This window comes from Numida meleagris, chromosome 3, assembly GCF_002078875.1.
Source record: "Numida meleagris isolate 19003 breed g44 Domestic line chromosome 3, NumMel1.0, whole genome shotgun sequence".
In the NCBI taxonomy this organism is placed as follows: domain Eukaryota; kingdom Metazoa; phylum Chordata; class Aves; order Galliformes; family Numididae; genus Numida; species Numida meleagris.
In genome coordinates, this window is record NC_034411.1 from 1382991 (window position 1) to 1396088 (window position 13098).

At 43.7% G+C, this 13098-nt stretch overlaps 1 long non-coding RNA gene across 1 annotated transcript in view; it reads left to right on the forward strand.

The window, feature by feature from the left end:
* Positions 1 to 13018, forward strand: part of LOC110396458 — a 411945-nt gene extending 398927 nt beyond the window's left edge. The window contains exon 5 of the long non-coding RNA XR_002436978.1: positions 12881 to 13018. This is a non-coding gene — a long non-coding RNA (uncharacterized LOC110396458). The remainder of the gene's footprint in view (positions 1 to 12880) is intronic.

The following is a 13098-nucleotide window of genomic DNA, read 5'->3' on the forward strand; positions in this document are numbered from 1 at the left end:
TTTTTCTTTTGCATTTTGTGAGTCATGCTGCGGTCCTTCTTTCCAGATGAGCTGAGTGAGGTGGAAAGAAGAAAAGTAACTCCAATCACATAATAAGCTAGAACTTGAACAGAAATCCAATTAGCTCTTTTGTTTTAATGCTAAACTATGTTGCCTTGACCTCAGCCCACAGGTAGTGTTAATGTCCATGGCTATTGTCAGGCAGTTGTATGAATGTGTTACAAAATTAAATAATGTGGCATTGTGCTGTATGACTACCACTTACGTACTAAATTATCACAGCTCTCCCTGACCTTGGCAGCATCATAGGGTCCATATTTTCAGAAAGATGAATTGTTCTCAGAACAGTTTCTTCAGTGTTTTAAACGCACACACTTTTCTTTAACCTTATGGGCACACGGTTTCTGCCTCCTTGTACTGACTCGATTTTAAAAACACCAATTCCAATGCAATGCCATCTGAAGTCAATAAAAGGGCTCTTAGTAACTTCTGTGCTCTGGCACTTTATTCTCAAATGAAACTACCAGATTTGAGCCTAAAATGGGAGAAAAAGATGCGGTGTGCAATTTTATGGACTTTCCAACAAAATCTTTTAACCGTGTGTTCAAATTCTTGGCCACCTTTTGACAGGGTCTGCGAGCAACACAGCTCGGGACACAGTGATTCTCTTTTAAGGCTCAGTAGCCACAAGCCAACACAGTAAATTCTGCATAATGCTCTTGCAAGTTGCTTGTAGCTCATTCCCAGAGCTGGTCTGGGGCTTTTTGTTCGCTTGGTTTTCACAAACTCCTTATTTAAATTACAGAAGTCACTGCCACGAGGTATAATTGACTCTAAGGGATGATGAGGTTTAAAAACTGATGAGAAATATCAGATTTGACATGAATGTGCATACTGAGAACGGTCCATTTGTACGCATGTATTTCGTTGTCTCAGTGAAGGGGTGCCAATTCTCAAGGCTGCTGTGTGTGCAAGCAGTAAGATGTGTGCATTAAGAACCTCACATCCTCGCAAGAAGTCATGCAGCCATTGCTCCTTATAGTGCATCCTACACATTGCTTTGAAGCATCTCCTGTTGGCCACTGTCAAAATCAGAATGGATCACTGCTCTGACCTAGTGCAGTAATCCCTAGGTTTATGTCTTTGTTAATTAAAAACTGCTTTTGACTGGCTGTCTTGTGAGTAGAGAGATAAAGAAGGAGAATCAAATCATTTGAACAACTTATTAATACAACATTCAAAACAAGGAAAAGGAGTGGAAAATAAAGACATACTTATAGCCTTTTCTTGGAGATAGTTTTCCAGTGCATTGTAACATAAACAGATTAACTGCAGTGTTTATTCAGTGTGAAAAAGCAGTTCCAAGAGCCCCAGGTGCTTGCCAAGTCCATAATTGTACCTCCTTAAATACTTTCATTACTTGGAAGTACAATAAGGGAAGCAGAGACACATGCTTTCTATTTTCTTGTCGACAAAACACCTCCAAGAAATTAAACTCTATTTTCTCTAGAAATTTTCAGCAACATTTTTCCCCCAGTCTTAAAGAAGAAGGGAAACTGCCTCTGAGATGACAGCAGAATGACCTCCCCTTGAAGGGAGTTCTGTATGCAGAAAGAGAAGGACTGAACTGGAACAGTCAGAGCCATGTTTATTAAAGTTGCATTAAATTGTGGAGGCCATTAACGACTGTAGCATTCGAACACGGATCTAGATTTGTGTCCTACCAACATAACAGCAAATAAAGGAGATGCTATTCTCTGTAGAGTTTGGCTGTACTGCTCTCCTCACAGTAGAGCTAGGCTGAACCACGGGGTGTCCACAGATCATTTACCCACTCACTCCACCAAAGCCACTGGTCCTCATGCACACAGTGAAGACAGCCCAGGAACCAGCTCCTGTTCTGATGTCCACACAACATGCTAGCACCCACTGAGGCTTGGTCTTTGCTTCATGTCTTTCTCTGCCCACTGACTGACCCACAGCCATGGGTTGGTGGGCCGTGGTCAGGTACCTGATGTATCCACCAGCTTTTGTCCTCTCCCCTCCCTCCTACGCCAGATAGTTTATATGATTTCAGCCAGTTATTGGAGTATTGTGCTCTTGAGCTCAGAAACTTGTGCTTGTCAGGAGCATGGAATCTTCTGGAGAGGTGTGGATATTACCTTGAAGACTATCTGTTATATTTCTGTGACCTTACTGCTGTTTGAAATATGGATTCCTTGGGTAAGCCAACTACATAGCCTATATATAATATTCCTCTTTGCTTTTGTTTTGCCTGCTATTTCATTAATTGAGAAAAAGACAAAAACTTTTCTGAAGGTGGAGCCAGTTCACTCTTCAGTCTTGTCCTAATGTCCCGGTGTGGTGCTGTTGTTCTGCCCTTGGCCAAGAAAAGAAATATTAACTTGGAGTGCAGTTAAGTATACCTTCTAACTGCATAATGGTGAAATTGGACGTGATTACATGCCCACGGGTCATCTGCAGATAAGCCTTGATGTCATCTGATCCTCAGCCCTAGCCTGGACTTACTGCTTGAAGAATATGGGAAGAGGTTTTGGATTGAGGGTTTATATTTTAAAAGGAATGCCTTAGTCAAACAAAACTGCGTTTCTGAGCTTCTCCCCCCTGAACACCTGAATGCATGCAGTCTAACTCAGCTCTGAAGGGAAAGGCGTGTGGAAGGTGAGATTTCTTCTTCATACAAGGCAGGAAAGAAGCAAGAGTAAACTCCTGCTTCAGAAACTGCATGTGAGCACAAGTGTAAAGAGAATTGCTCATCTCACAGTGAGAACAAGCCTGTACAGTTACAAGAAATTTGGTCTTGGGAAAGGCAGTCTGAATATTTTATTTATTCCTCCCATATCCCTTTATGTCTCACGCCTTGATTACATATCTAAAAAGAATTTCCCTCATCTTTTGTAAGAGAGCCTGTGATGTGCTGTGTTGTCTCTCTCTGACTAGTTTCATATTGCCCTAACCTGTGGTAATGAAAAGTGATGCTTTCTCTGTGCTCAGTGGTTGGTGAAAGAATGATATCTATCCAATGATCCTAGTAAAAAATCAGTTGTATTATTACACGATGCTTAGGGAGGTATTGAACAATACACATCTGAAATCTGAAAATCCCTCCATTCCCACTGGAGGGGGGGGGGGGGTCTTTCTGTTGGAGGAATTTGGTTCAGAAGGAGAGCTGAGGCAGCAAGGATCCCAGCGAGCTTGTAGAAGGGGAGATCCCCCTTCCTGCACCCACAGAGCCCGACGCTTTGTGATGCCCTTCAGGCACAGACCTGGGAATGCAAAGTGTGAGCTTTACCTCCCTGAATGCAACAGCCCTTCTCAGTGGCAGAAGAACGTCTGCGTTCCCACATCAGTTCAACAGTTCGCCTGTAGATCACACCCCTTCCTATCACAAAGAAATAATTTTGTCCTGCTGTGTAATTAATACGCGTGTACAGTGTGGCAAACATTTTCCTGTAGCCTGCTTGTTTTGCCTGTAAATTACAGGAAATCCTATACAATACACCTGGGAGCCCTGCAGTTTGGAATTAGAATAGCAACCATCCCCGCTTCCTCCTGCCTGCCGGCTCACCAGCCAGACTGCAGAACTCTTTTTTTGTTTAGACGTGCAATACGTTCAGATAGTGACACGCTCACTTCTCTTTGGCTTAATATGAACCTGAGTTTTAATTCCAAAATGAAACCAGCTTACTGCTCGCTGAATTGCTACAAAGGGATGAAGCCGCAAGGCAGTTTCTAGTTGCGGGTTTTGTTCTGACACACACCCACCGCACAAATTTGTAACCAAAACCCTAAAGTTTAAGGAATATTGGCAGTAAAATCAATGGCCAAGCCTTAGTTCTGTGTGATGTCACGTCTGTATGAGCCCTGAGATAGCATTAAAATAGCAGCAGCTGTTACTTATTGTCGACACAGACGTTTCACAGGTGAGCTCCATATTTTCCCTTCCTTGCCGGTACATCGTGAATCTCAGTGAGAAAAGAACCTGCCATGAAAACGATGGCGCTGACCACTGGAGCATCATAAGCACCAGTCCTTACGAGCGTGGTGCAGAATGATGGCAGGACGTTTCCTTCACTTCGTGTGCTCTTGGTGTGTGTGGACAGAGGGCATCCAGCCAGTGCAGGGTGCAGGAAAGGTCTCCATCCTCTTGGTGACTTGGGAGCTGTAGCTCCAGCTGCTGAATGGACGCTCTGGTTCAGGAAGGGGACGGTAGTTTGGGGAAAAGAGCTCGTAGCTCTCCTGTGCTTGTGGTGAGAGCTGCTTCCCCAGGGCTCTGTCAGACATAATCACATCCCTACAGGTGAAAGAGACAATTCAGCCTCTTTGAAGCTCTCTTCTGGCCCTGGCTTCTTCTCTCTTAAACTAGGAACGGCAATTGCATCTGTTTATTAGCACACATCAGAGACTAGCAAATTTCCATCACTAGGAAGATCTGTTCCCTTTAACAGAGGCAGACAAAACTCTGCACTCTGTTTCATCAGGGTAAATCTAGTCTAAGCCAGGGCTTATGCTGTATATAACGGTTGGTTTGCCTTGAAGTTTGATGATATCATTCAAAAAAGATAGGAGCAAAAGAAGAATGCACCTTCCCCGAGTGGCTGTGCTGGGCAGAGCTGTCCCAGTAGGAATTCCCCATAGCTGTGACTGGAGGAGCTGGCTGGAAAAATAAAATAGTAGTGGTTGAATACAGTCGTGCATTTTTTACTACTGTATTTCTGACCTGCTTCTGTCAAAAGTACTCTCCCAGCCCCGGGCACTTTAGTAAGATGTTCTTTGCAGGTTTTGAATAGCAGTTTGTAAGCACATAGCAGTTTGTAAGCACCAAAATGTAAGCACAGAAATGCAGCTGTGCAGGAGGATCTGCTTTCGGGGGTCTAGGCTTCATCAGTGTCTCTGTTTTGGAAAAAGATCAGAAGTGCCAAATGCTGTTGCTCTGTAAGGCTTCTTAGGCACTGGTGTCCCTGGAAGCTGTTACATTAAAGCCATGACGTCAATGTGGAGGAATATGATGTCAGGGCTATGAAAGAAGGAAATAAAACTTGCTAAAATTCTTTTTCATATTTGGAAGCTTCTGTTTTCCATTCAACAAGAAATACTCTGTTCTCTTCCCTGTAAACATCACCTTCTTTACAAGTACCCCTGCCAAGAGCAGTAAGGGTACACAGGAAGCACCATTCCCCAGCTCCCTGTGGGAATGTAGCTCCCTTTTATTACTAGAACTAGTTCTTTCTTTAATGGGTTAGCAGTAAAAGTAGAAAAAAAAAACAGAGAGAGAGAAGAAGAAAGTGGCCTTTTTAACTACTACAAGAGGTATTAAAGAGTCAGCCAATCTCTGGAATCACTTCACATTTTCTGTGGAGCTGGATAAGGAGTGTTATGGAGTTTTTTTGGGGTAAAGTTTATTGGAACTTCACAGTAGGACTACAAAAATGTGGACACTCTGATTGTTTTTGTTTAATAAGACTCAAGGCTCCTGCCTCTACCTCACTTTAATGTCTTATTGCTCCTTACATTTTCTCCAGAATTCGAGTGTATGTTTTCCAGCAATCATCCACATGAATACAATTTTGTCTTATCCTGCAAGGCACCGCTTACCTTTCATATTTATTTCACTCCATAAAACTATGCAGATTCTTGCAGTCTTCTGGAGAAGCCTTGGGTCACTCATATGTCCTTACTACAGATCACTTATCCAAAAAAAAAAAAAAAAGGAGGAAATCAAAAGAGAGCTTGAGCCAATACCAGAAGTTATTAATCTGCACTGTGACTATATAACTGCAAGTTTGGTTTGGACAGATAGTTGTGAAAAGCTAAATTCTGGGTTAGGTATCAAGTACATCCTTCTCTTCCCCGAACAACCGTGGAGTCACTAGCTTTGAATTTCTGGACTGTTTCCATTCTTTTACATGACAATGGCTCTCACCAGGAGTGAGGAAAGCAATTAGGAACAGACGAAATGACTCAAGCTCCCATTAGGCTTAAACTGAGCCTGTTCTTCGGAGTTGAAGTCGCTGAATTTCAGTCTTTTCGTTTTTATTTTTTTTTTTTTCCACTTGTTTTTTTCTTCCTCTCAGGCTGTGTCAACTGATGACGGGTGATGCGTGCCCGTGTGTTGGCAGTCCTTCCAGCTGGGCCCTGCTCAACCCCACAGCTGCCCATTGCACTGCTAGTGGGGCCATGCACTCAGCTTGTTGTCACCATACCCAGGAGGGTCAGTGTGCTGAGCCTTGTCCTGACTTAAAGCTGCCAGTGGAAAGGGAACAGTCCGTGTTGTGTTTGTCGAAGGAACAGAAATTAGTGAGGAAGGCCAGAAAAACCCAAGATAAAGCATACATTTGCGTAAGAGTGCTTTAGTGTTTGGTGAACCTTGTTCTCACACGGGTGCTTTGGCAATATTTTAGACAGGGGTTCTTTGATGATGCTGTGGACATCAGATTAAAAGGGTGAGTAAAATAAATGTTTCTTTTCTGTGTGTTACTGGTTAGACTATCTTGTTTAAAATGACACCTTTATCATCCAGCCATTTTTCTAACCAGCCTGGAAATGCCGGAGGCTCAGCAAGCTTGGTAGTTCTTTTGGTAGGTGAAAGAATCATGACAGGAGTGGGTATTCCCAACCTCTCACAATTTTAATTAAGAGCAATTCTCAGTAATGGACTTTGGCTGCAGGCTAAATAAATACCACTCCTGAATCTTTTCCTTAAGTCATGCAGAATGGTGTTAATTGAAACTTTCACATCTTCTTCTAAATTGAATCCAACTCGGTTCTCCAATTTCTGTCTTCTTGGGCGTGTTGCTGAAGTCCATCTGCTAGCAGCAGTGTATTTAAAGCATGCCTGTGTATTCTCACAGATCTTTTCTTACAGGGATCACATACTGCCTGGCCACGAAAATCTGTCTTTGGGGAGAAACATGACATGATGCAAAAATAAGATTTTTATTTTACCAGTTGAAAAATAATTGTATCTCTGGTCCTTTCTGAGGTATCAGCTACAACTCCAATCTTCCAAATTTCAGGCAGAGGACAGGAATGAAACATTTTTTAATATTAACATCACTGCAACTTTCTGAGGGCTGAATTTGTAGGCTCTCAGTTTTCCCCCAAGCAAGCTTATTTTGAGGCTCATTTCTCAAGAAGGGAAGGAATTAAATGACTGAAATCTGGTTCTGATAGAAAAACTTAAAATGAATGGCAGGCTGAGAGGAGAGGGACATCTGAGCCCAGCTCCTTGGCTCTTGCAGCATTGGTCTCCTCTCTCCATCTTCTATTTCCTTCTATTTGCTATGCATCCACCTCCTTTGCCTCTCTCAGTCCATATTCCCTTGAACTTGTCTAGGATTTCTGCCTTTGACAGCCTTCTTCCCTTGCAGATTCTGGTTGGTCACCAAGATCCACCTTGTCTCCTTCCTCACATCACGGATCTGCTTTGTGGAGATGCCGCCTTCTAGCTCTTCTTCACTTCTCTCTTCTCCCCTTCCTCTCTACTGCTGCATTATCTACACATCCAAGGCTGCCTCCCCTTCCCCATTGCCCCCAGCTCCCCATGTTGTGGCAGCGTGCAGTCATACCACGGCAACACGTGTTTCCTTGTGAAGCCTGTGGGAGAGTCTCAAATTGCTGAAAGGAGTTGATTTTTGAGCTAAAACACTTGGATAAGCTTTAACTTGACCGTTTTGTTGTTGAGCATCCATAAAGGACCTCTACTGAATTCACAACTTACAGTATGTTCCCAGCCAAGTGTGCGAAACGAGGAAGCATGGTGATGATAATGGAAAAGACCATGAAGAAAAGGCAACAGTGGTCTTCTTCTGTGCAAAGTGTAGGCAGAATGCTGGTGATTCTGGGGAAAAAAACGGAGGGAGAAAATGACTATCCTTGCCAAGCAGGAGAGGACAAATCCACCAGGAAATTAGCTGCATTCTCATGTTTCTGGCAGTTGTTGCCAATAGCAGAGGGGAAAAAAAATGCAGAAGGAAAGAAAGGAACTTAAGTGCATTTAGCACATGAGATTAGGATCAGGTTTTCAAAGGCATGGGCAATGTGTTTCCCTCAGTTTTGTGGACACACGTTGCGCCACAGACATATGAGCATGCAGACCCACGTTTGCACTTACCCCGTCAGCTGCAGGCAGTGGCAGATTGCCTGCAGACAGTTTGCTGCCCCAGGTCAGCACTTGAACTTGACCATCTACCAGCTTGGAGTTTGACCATTCTGGAGGAGATTTTGCTCCCAACAGCCTGCTTTGTGCTTCTCCAGAAGAGCAAATCCAAGGAGAAAGTTGGCTTCTGAGGAGGTTCCAGCAGCACAGAGAAGTGGACTGGTGACGTCTGCCTTTCCCCATCCATAACTCCCCCAGCCCCAAGTGACCCGTGGGTAGAAACCATCCCAGAGACTTCTCCAAAAGGTGCACAGGCCTCACCTCACTCTCAGCCTGAGGGTGTGCATATGGCAGTGAAGCAGACATGGCTTTATCTAAGCCATGTTGTTAAGCATATAACACAGCCACAGCAAAAGGTTCAGTCCCTAGCTCCTGAGTATTATGGCTGAAAATTTTCCATCTATGCCTCAGCCAGAGCAAGAAGTGACAGAGCAACAGGGGCTGTTGTGTGCATGCCCAAATGCCAGGCATGGCAACAAGAACTAAGGAATACTGCTTGGATCTTAACCAAAATCTTCTTTGCTTTAGTGAATTTGAGTCAAACATCAGCTGGTATTTGTTCAGAAGGTGGCTTGATTTTTTATTATTTTTAATACAGTTTAATTATGTTGAAATTATAATGGGGGTTCAGTAACCAGTGTCTTGAAAATTAACTGAATTATGAAAGCTGAAATGTTGCTAGCAGCATCAGTTAATGACAAGGTCACCACCACTGTCATATTCAAAATAAATGTCACACATGAGTGAGACTGAGATGGCAGCACTGTCCCATGGTTCCAGGTACAGAAAATGAAGCAAGGGCTCCTTGGGTACTGTTTTATCCCATGTTTGAATCTAATGCATTCTTTTCTCAGCTCATTTTGGTTCTCACTTGTTCCCTCAACATATGGAGTCCCTGGGTATTTAGCCGTAACATGGAAACTTTGGGGGCTGGGAATTACAGATCATGAATAGATTGAAAAGTCCCACTAAATGTTCCCTTGGGTTGTTTGTGTAAAGATTAATTTTTGTTGTCTCTGCCTTTTACAAAAGTCAAGTAAGTCTGGAATTATTTTGTTGCCCAGGCTGTAAGAGGGATCAGTCTTAGCATGCCCTGTACCCCAGCACACAGCACATAGAGAGGGATCTCAGGAACCGACTCAAAAAGGTGCTGTAAACGAAAAGAGAAGTGTAAGAGATCCTGTTAGAAAAAAAAAAAAAGGGGGGAAAAACTGCTAAGTTCTTGATGTCTGCACGCTGCTTTAAAGTCCTGATTTTATTATCCTGTGTAAATCAAACCAGAAGATAACGGTGCTGTGTCTGACCCTGTGCTATTGAAGGCAGTTAGAGCAGGATTAGTCCTGGTGTTGTTCAGCTGGTGACTGAGAGACCGATGGAAGAGGTTACTCCGAGCCTGCTCCCTTGTCTGAGCTTGCTGCACGAGCCACTCGGTAAGGCTGGAATTAAGCAGCACATTTGGCTGCTGCACCTTGATAGAACAAGTTAGTGCCATGCTTAGGAAAACAAGACTTTTTCAGACCGAAAGCCATACTTTGACCCAAAAGCTAACCTCAGCCGGAAGTGGGGCATGCACCTTGTTGAGAACAAGCTGGCACAGCAGCCCAGCTGGGTGGGGAATGCCTGATGGCTCCCCAGGCGGCCTCAGCGCAGAAGCCAACAGACTGCTTTCACTGGGCATTAAGTTACCTGCAATATAGGTGATAACAGCCAACTGGAGGGCCTTAAAATCTTAGCCCACACCAGCTATTTACACGCAGAGCATCTCTCTGTGTCGTTAGACTGAAAGAGGGCAATGCACTTTGCTTTTCTTCCTCAGCTCCCATCACAAAGCCTTGGGTGTCTGCATCACTCTGTGGAGCCGCACCATGCCTGGCAATCTGTGCTGCACCTCCTGGCTCACCTCCCTGCCCAAACCTTCCTGGGTCAGAGCACACAGAGGGGTGGTATGGGGCCCCTCCAGGGCAGCGGTGGGCAGCTCCAGCAAGCCAAAGAGAGAGCTGCGTTGGGGTCTCACCACCAATTTGGAAGGGTCTGTTAAGTTTAGTATGGAGCCTTAGGAACTAGCAGGGAAAACGGTCTGAAAGGGTGAGCGGTGTTGCCAGTGCTAGGGAAAGAGACGGGCAGAAGCTTCAGATGGGAGGACAGGCTGTGAGAAAGAGGTGAGAGAATAATAAAATAAAACACAGTTTAGATACAAAAGACAAAAGCAGATTTTATTCCACATGGGAAATCAAATGTCTGTGACTTTCAAGATGAAATGGTTGAACTTCCGAAATTTTACAGTTTGTTTCTGAGAACTCTGGTGATGAATATTCGATGCAGCTTTAGGATAAAGCAGAGCTTCTTTCCTAACTTGTGTCCAAAGCCACCACCAATAAAGATATCCTCAGTCAGACTCTGAGAGTAAGGTGGATCTTTGGAAGATGGAGGGTGGTAGATATTTAGGTAGAATTGCTCAGACTCATTCCATCCCTTACCATGGTTTTTTGGGGGGTCACAGTTGATTTCTACTGTTCAGTGTTTGCTGGAGGAAAGGAGCAGTCTGACAGGCGTCGTTGCTCTGCGTTCCAAAGGACTGGAATTCCTCTGGAAAAACATCTTACTAAAAATTCCAGCAGGGATGGTGTTCACCTTCATTAAGGGAATTCCTTCTGTTTAAACACACTCAGCTCTCATTGAAAAAGGAGATCCATTCTTTTTGTTATTGCCACGTTTGACCTACACTAGCGCTGATCTGAGTGAACACAGGATGCAGAAAGCGATAACCTTCCTTAGAAGCACTTCCTACAGATAGGCCTTTCCGCAGTGCTTATCTCCTTTGGTCATGGTACATATTTTCCTCTGCCACTACACTAGGGCTAGAGCAAAGAGTGGATGTTTTCAACCCTCCCCATGCCACGAAGTAATTCTCCAAACTGGGAGCACCTCAGAAACTCATTTATCAGTAATGCCAAGGCTGCTTCTGCTGTGCCACCCCTTCCCATTTTGCCAGTGTTTGCAGGGGGAGAGAGGAAGGTCAGGGTGATGTGGAGCTGCAGAAGAAGAGTCAGACGATATAATAAAAAAGAATTTCACCCTGATAGTAATAATAGTAATAAGCTAATTATTTAGCAGAAAAATCCTGTTACAGGACACGTTGAGCTCAATAATCCAATTGCACTCACTCTTTATGTAAGCTACTTGGGTTACTGTTAACTGTTCATCAGTGCATCTTGTAGCTCGGAACAGTTCGGTCTACTAGATTAAAATAGACACATTTATTTTTTCTAATCATAACTAGAGCAGGATGGAATTCCTATGCATTGAGAGCCCAAGCATTTAGGAAAGCTGCCATTTCTTTCATCAGACAAATGCATTAAAAACTGTCTATCTTCTCCGCTGCCATCCACTTACTTCCCAATTTTTTGCAAAGAGCTGTAGTCCCAGCTTTATCTAGATTTGCTCAGAGCTTTTGTGAGCAGAAGCTATTGCTGTAAGCTGGGAAGTGTTAGAGGCTGCCCCTTGTAGGATAACAAAGTGCATCTTCAAGTAAAGAATTTGGAAGATTTGGGCTCATAAATTGTTTTTATCTGAGCTCCCCGGTCCACACAAACCAATATTTTTTCATGTTCAGTTGCTCTCCAGACAGGTATATGGTTGCAGTTCTCAGGCTTATAAAAGAAACACAGTGCACAGTGCACTGCAGGGATGTAGCAGAGGCACACAGACCCCAGCCACGTGTGTAGGGGTGTGTGCGTGTGCGAGCTTGTGTGTCTGTCGAGATATTTATTTGTCTCCGAAGCTGTGTTTTTTTTCACTAGGGGTTCACATTTGGTCAAATCACAATGTGAAATGTGGAAGGTGAGCTTGACTTCAGCTGTAAGTAGGATCTACGCGTCTGGCAATCGCCAAATATATCAGAGAGCTTTCTCTGCTTGAAATCAGCTCCCTTCTTCCTAATGGACAGGGAGCTAGAAATCACGATATGAACCCCTTCCACCGCTGAGTTTTTATGGGTAGTTTCTTCATAAGTTAATAAATGAGTTGGGCTTGATGGAAGTGCACTATGGTGTTTTGGTTTCCAGTCTGCTGGGGGCCCAGCACTGCATTCTTCTTGCTTCCCGGGGCTCCCCTTGAACTAAATGGGAGGTGTGGGTGAACAAGATCAGACCCCTCGTCTGCAGACACTGGAGCCACATGCAGCCCGCAGTGACCTCCCTCACTCTCTGCAAACACTAAATTCATTGCTAGTTGGAAAAAAAGTGAGGCGCTTCAGCTTCTTTTCAAAATAGAGAGAAACAATAGGGCACGCTGTAGTGAGTTCGCAGTCTTTTATCTTTCTACAGATTCAACCACAGTATTGATTCTTTATTGACCTAAACTGTCCTAAGCGTGGCTGTGGTTTTTTCTCATACAGTCTATGGGAGAGTTAAGGCAGCTACTACTTTAATATTGATTTTTGTGAAAAAGGTGCAGGAAAGGGGGCAATTTGTGTCTGCAGTTGCTCTTCACTATAAAAGATACCATTGTTAGGAGCTTATAGCATTATATCAAGGGTCTTAATCTGTAGCAATCTTTTTTTACAACTTAGAAATAGGCTTGGGCAAATGTGTTATTGGTGTTAATGATATTTTGAAGTGAAGAAAATTTGTCAGCCTTTCTAAGTAAAATGCTCAACTTAACCGTTTGAGAACTTGACAGGTTTGTTACATCTCTTTGCAGGAATTACAGCTTTTGTTTCCCTGGAAAAGAGAAAAAAAATGAGAAGAGAAGAGAGAAGAGAAGAGAGAAGAGAGGAGAAAGAAGGGAAGAGAAGAGAAGAGAAGAGAAGAGAAGAGAAGAGAAGAGAAGAGAAGAGAAGAGAAGAGAAGAGAAGAGAAGAGAAGAGAAGAGAAGNGAGAAGAGAAGAGAAGAGAAGAGAAGAGAAGAGAAGAGAAGAG